Consider the following 6,295-nt stretch of genomic DNA (forward strand, 5'->3'; position numbering starts at 1 on the left):
TTTGATAAATGTTCCATGTGAGCTTGAGAAGAATGTGTATTCTGTTGTTGTTGGATGAAATAGCCTATACATATCCATTATATCCAGCTGATTGATGGTGTTGTTGAGTTCAACTGTTTCCTTACTGATTTCCTGCCTACTGAATCTGTCCATTTCTGATATAAGGGTGTTGAAGTCTCAAACTATTTCTCCATGCAGTTCTATCAGTTTTTGCCTCACGTATTTTGATACTCTGTTGTTAGGCACATGTTAAAGACTGTTTTGTCTTCTTGGAAGATTGACTAGTTTATCATTATGTAGTGATAGTCTTTATCGCTGATAACTTTCCTGACAGTCTGCTCTGTCTGAAATTAATAAAGCTACTCTTGCTTTCTTTTGATTAGTGTTAGCAAGGCATCTTTTCTCCATCATTTACTTTTACTCTATATGTGTCTTTATATTTAAAGTGGATTTCTTGTAGACAACAGATAGTTGGGTCTTGTTTTTTTATTCACTCTGATAATCACCATCTTTTAATTCATGCATTTAGATCATTGATGTTCCAAGTGATTGATATATTTGGATTAATAGCTAGCATACTTATTACTGTTTCCTGTTTGTTGCCCTTGTTCTTCATTCCTATTTTTGTCTTCCACTCTTTTTCTTCCTTTTCTAGTTTTAATTGAGCATTTTATATGATTCTATTTTATTTCCTTTCATATTATATCAATTTTTCTTTGTTTTACTTTTTTTAGTGATTGCCCTGGAGTTTGCAATATACATTTAGAATTAATCCAAGTCTACTTTCAAATAACACTATACTATTTCACATGTAGTGCAAGTACCTTATAATAACAAAATAATTCTAAGTCCTCCCTCCTATTCCTTGTGTCATTGTTGTTCATTCATTTCACTTATACCTAAGCTTATGTATCTATATCTATATTTATAGCTATATCTATCTATATACACGTGTAAGATATATACAAAGCATACATATTCAAATACGTTTTTGCTCTTCTTATTTTGAACAAACTATTATCTGCTAGATCAATTAAGAATAAGAAAAATAAAAGTTTTTATTTTACCTTCTCTTATTCCTTCTCCAATGTTCTTCCTTTCTTTATGTAGATCCAACTTTCTCATCTATATTATTTTCTTTTTTCAAAAGAATTTTTTTTGTATTTCTTGCATAGCAGGTCTACTAGCAACAAATCCCTTCAATTTTTATTTGTCTGAGAAGGTCCTTATTTCTCCTTCACTTTTGTAGGATACCTTTGCCAGGTACAGAATTCTAGGCTGGTGGTTTTTTTCTCTCCACACTTTAAATATTTTACTGCACTCTTTTTTTGCTTGCACAGTTTCTGAGGAGAAGTCAGATGTAATTCTTATCTTTTCTCCTCTACAGGAAAGGTGTTTTTCTTTCTTTTGGCGTCTTTCAGGAATTTTTCTTTATCTTTGATTTTATGTAGTTTGAAAATGTTGTGGCTGAGTGTGGGTTTTAAAAAACATCCTGTGTAGCATTCTCTGAGCTTCCTGTATCTGTGATTTGGTGTCTGACATTGATTTGGGAGAAATTCTCAGTCATTATTGTTTCAAATATTTCTTCTGTTCTTTTCTCTCTCTCTTCTTCTTCTGGTATTTTTCTTTATGCATATGTTAAATCTTTTGTAATTGTCCCACAGTTCTTGGATATTCTCTTATGTTTTTTTTTCAGTCTTTTTCTTTTTAGTTTTGGTTTCTTTTGAGATATCGTCAAGCTCAGACTTACTTTTCTCAGCCATATCCACTCTACTAATAAGCCTATCAAAGGCATTCTTCCTTTCTTTTCAATGTGTTTGAGCTCTAGCATTTCTTTTTGCTTCTTTCTTAGAATTTCCATCTCTCATCTCAATGTAAGATGGGCTTACATTGCCCATCTATTCTTACATGCTGTCTACTTTATCCATTAGAGCCCTTGGCATATTAATCATAGTTTTTTTAAATTCCCAGTCTGCTAATTCTAACATCCCTGACATATCTGAGTGTCATCTGATGCTTGCTCTGTCTCTTCATACTGTGGATTTGCCTTTTGGTATGCCTTGAATTTTTTCCTTCGTAGCTGGACATGATGTACCAGGTAAAAGGGATTGTTATAAATAGGGTTTTAATAATGTGGTGGTGAGGTGTGGGGGGAGGGGAAGTATTCTATCATCATATGATTAAATCTCTGTCTTTCAGTGAGCCTATGCTCCTGGGCTATGAACTTCACAAGTGGTTCTCCTCTTTGGTGGGACAGGATGACTATCTGGAGTTGAGTATTTCCCTTTCCCCAGGTAGGTTAGACCCTGGTTAAATGGTTTCTCCTGAGGGCAGACCTTGTTAAGAATGGAATGGTCTGGCGTATTTCAAGACTATTCCTTTCCCCCACTCTTGCTGGAAGTATGAGGGCATTCTTCTCCACTATTCACTGTGAAAATCTCGTAGAACTCCCGGAGGTAAAACTCACAGAATTGTGGCATCTCCTTATTCGTGGGGTCCCCCTGGACTTTTTCTCTCTCAGACTTGTCCACACTGACCTGCAGCACTTTGTTAATTACAGTTCAGGTTATCTTACCCCAACACTGGTTTCCATGGAGGTTACTGCTCAGATAAGTAGTGAATTTCTGTATTGGCCGGGAGCAGTGGTTTGCCCTGTGATCTCATATCTTTTATGGATCTAAAAAGAATTCTTGATTTTTCAGTTTTCTCAGCTTTTTACTTGTTTGGATAGAGTAGCAACTTCTAAGCTCCTTACATCGAGGACCCAGAAATCTTCTAGTTTTTTATTCATAGCTGTCAGTTAAATTATTTGGTTCCTAAAAGAATAAATCTAATCTCTTTTCCAAATGATACACTTTAAATATGTGAAGAAAGCTATGGTGTTGTTTCTAATTTTCCCTGGGCTAACATTTTCCTTTCATTGTCTCACATTCCCTTTTTTCACTTCCCTTATCTTCCCTTCCCTTCCTTCTCCTCTTTCTTCTACTCCCTTGTTAAATATTTATTAAAACTCTACCTGTCATACATTCTGTTAGGCACTGAGGATAGGCTTTTTGTTTTTCTCAGAAAGATTACAGACTGGTAGGAAAAAAGGCACATAAAATTTTATTTATTAAAATAAATAGAATTAAGGGGCTGGCCTGGTGGTGCAGCTGTTAAGTTTGCACATTCTGCTTTGGTGGCCCGGGTTTCACCAGTTCGGATCCTGGGCGCGGACCTAGCAACACTTATCAAACCATGCTGTGACTGGCATCCCACATACAAAATAGAGGAAGATGGGCACGGATGTTAGCTCAGGGCCACTCTTCTTCAAATAAATGAATAAATAAATAAATAGAATTAAGGGATGTTCTAAATCCTATAGAAGCATACTTCCTCCTGTGCTTTTATTTTGATCACATCACTCTCCTGGTCATTTTCCTTTAGACCAGCTATAAGATGGTATATTCTCTTCAACTTTTTGTCTGGCTGTGGATGAATATGTGCAGATCCAGAAAGTCCTCCTATCTCCCATTTTAAGGCTAAATATCATTTGAATAGGTTGAGGATTATTCGTGTAGAGATAAGTCATGACTGGAAGAGTGCATTTGAATGCCTGATGTCATGTGTAAAATGGGACTGGTCTAATATGTATTTTCTAATGAATATTTACCCCACAGTTAAATATCAAAATGTAATCAGGCCCACACAATCTGCACAGGATGACATAGCCATTTTGGACTCCAGCAATATTTAATGGAAGGTGAAGGAAACTTTGTTTGCTCTGATGCAGGTATAGACCCTAACAACCATCAGGGCTCACACTGGGCGAAGTCCATCCCAGAAGTTGTCACAGGCAGTTTTATTATAAACCCAGAATTTCATGGTGTGGGGAGCCCATGATTTATACTGGTCAACCGTGACTCATTAATGGTAGATGGACGAAGAATAAAACAATACTATTTAGTAGGTCACCATAGTTACTATAAAAAATGAACACATGCACAGATTTATTTTTTTTCAACTTCAGGGTATTTTCAAGGTGGCTTTGAATTGCCTAATGCAGAATCCTAAAAAATTAAATTGGTGGCTTAGAATTCAAAATGAAAAATAAGGTAGACTCCAGAAAGAGAGCATAAAACTTCTTAGAAAGGAAGTTTTGCCTATTCTACATGGCTTTGCAACTGAAGATCTGTGTTTGGATTTCAGTGACCCTGAACAATGAGGGTGGAAGTGGGCCTTTATTTATTTCACATTGCCTTTCAGATTTCTCTTTAAATTCCCTGTGATGTCTGACTTTGTCGTTTTTGATGGTCAAATGATGCTTAAAGATGAAAACCAGAAAAGATCTTGACAAGGGTAGTGAAGCCTGTAACATACTAACAGATTCTATACAACTATTTGAAAACACAAAGGATAAGGGAGCACGTTAAGAAGAATTCCCAGCTCACAGCAGCTTAGCAGAGAATAGCTAAGACCACCACACAGTTATTTTACTGCCAAAGCTTTTGCTTCTTGCACCTGAGAGTTATTGGAAACTATAACATTCCATATGTTAGTAGAAGTTCTGTCTCACCGTGCTAAGAAGTGATATAACTCAGAAGAGGCTGAAGAGAAAGCTCTTCGGAGCACTTATGCGTACTGCCGAGAATCTCAAATCTCAAAGGGAGGCTCCTGAGTCAGACGTCAGAGCACAATACTCAGATCAAATATAACTCTGAGCTGTAGGGTGAGGAGAAACAATTGGATCTCCTCCCAGAGAGATTTCTGATCCCTGAAAGAGAGCAGAAAAATGGAAAAGAATGGCTCTTGGTCTTTCAAATGCTCAAAGAATGAAAGAGAAAGCCTAGTCTTAAACAAAATACTTTTAAAAATTAAAAAAAAAAAAACAGAAACATTTCTTGTGGCACATCACAGAGTCCCCTCATATTTTCTTTTCAAAATTAGATCGTTCCTCTGCTCGGTCTAAGAGCCCGAGCCTCACTCGGGTGGTGCATAAAGAGCCGCTCTGCCACAGGCCTGCGTTCGGAGCTTGAATGTCTCATTCCCCGTCACGAGGAAGTTTCCTGGACATTTTAAACTTTTTAAAAACTTCAATTCAATAAAAATGAAGATTTTTCCTTTTAGGTCACCATTTCTTCTGGCAGACTGAGTCTAAAGTGCACTTTATTTCCCTTTAATTTAACAGCTCCAGCAGCTTCTCCAGTTAAATCGACTGTTCATTATTGAGCCCCATTTATGAAGGGGCTGTGCAGTGCAGTTTAATGAATCCTTGGCACAAAGCTCCCTTTCAGGACTGGGAAAGAATAGGGGCTGTTCAGGCCCTGTAGGGCTGTATGTCAAAGCCAGCCCATAATGCCTGTCAGCCAAGGGCAGAAATTCCCACTGATATAAGAATGTGCAAGAAATCAACTTTCACCACCGACGAGCAGATTAAGACACGATCAGGAAATGAGACTGTAGGTTTCGAACAGTGACACCTGTTTGAACAGAGCGATTTTCCCATCCCTCGATCACTGTGTGGTTAGGGTGGGGGCTGGTAGAAGCACCAGCACAGCCAAGGCCTCAAAGCCTTCCAGGGTCTTCTGAGATGGGAAAGAAAGACCAAAAGACCATGTGGGTGGGGGCACCTTTGGGCTAGGCCCTGTGCTAAGTGCTTTCACATTCCGTTTTCTACTTTAATCCTCATAACAAGCCTATGAGGATTATTTGCACGTGACAGGGGAGGAAACTGAGGCTCACGTGATTTTCTTTCTGGTTCAAGGTTACACTGCTAATTGGCCATGAAAAGGCAATGATGAGATGGAACATAGGCCTGTCTAGCTCCCGGGTGTCTGTCTTTTCTAGTGCTCTGAAATGAGGCCCATCAATAGATTTGGTCCTTTGGAAATATCTAAGCTCTAGTCACTAGGAAGACTTAAAAAGGTTTTAATTGCATGGGGTATACGTTGAGTGCCTACTGTGTGCTGGCATATGTGATATACATTGGGAATATAGGCAGATGAGCCATGGCATGAAGGTGTCAGGAGCAGTAGTTACAGGCTTCCTTTAGTGCTAGGCAGCTCTAGGTTTGAATCCCAGCTCTGACCTTATGTAATGTTCGTACCTTCCAGACCTTGGGAAAGTTTCTCTCACTAAGCCTGGGCTGCGCTGCTCTTTCCCCAGCCTCCACCCCAGCTACACAGTGATCAAGGGACAGTGGCCCTAGTGACTCTGGCATTGCTGACTACTCTCTGAAGGGTAACATGGTCCAGAGGATTTCTGCAGAAAGGATGCCTTTCTGTTACATTAATACCATGAGATCCCTGAGTTTTCA

The sequence above is a fragment of the Equus przewalskii genome, chromosome 6 (genome assembly GCF_037783145.1).
Source record: "Equus przewalskii isolate Varuska chromosome 6, EquPr2, whole genome shotgun sequence".
Classification (NCBI taxonomy): domain Eukaryota; kingdom Metazoa; phylum Chordata; class Mammalia; order Perissodactyla; family Equidae; genus Equus; species Equus przewalskii.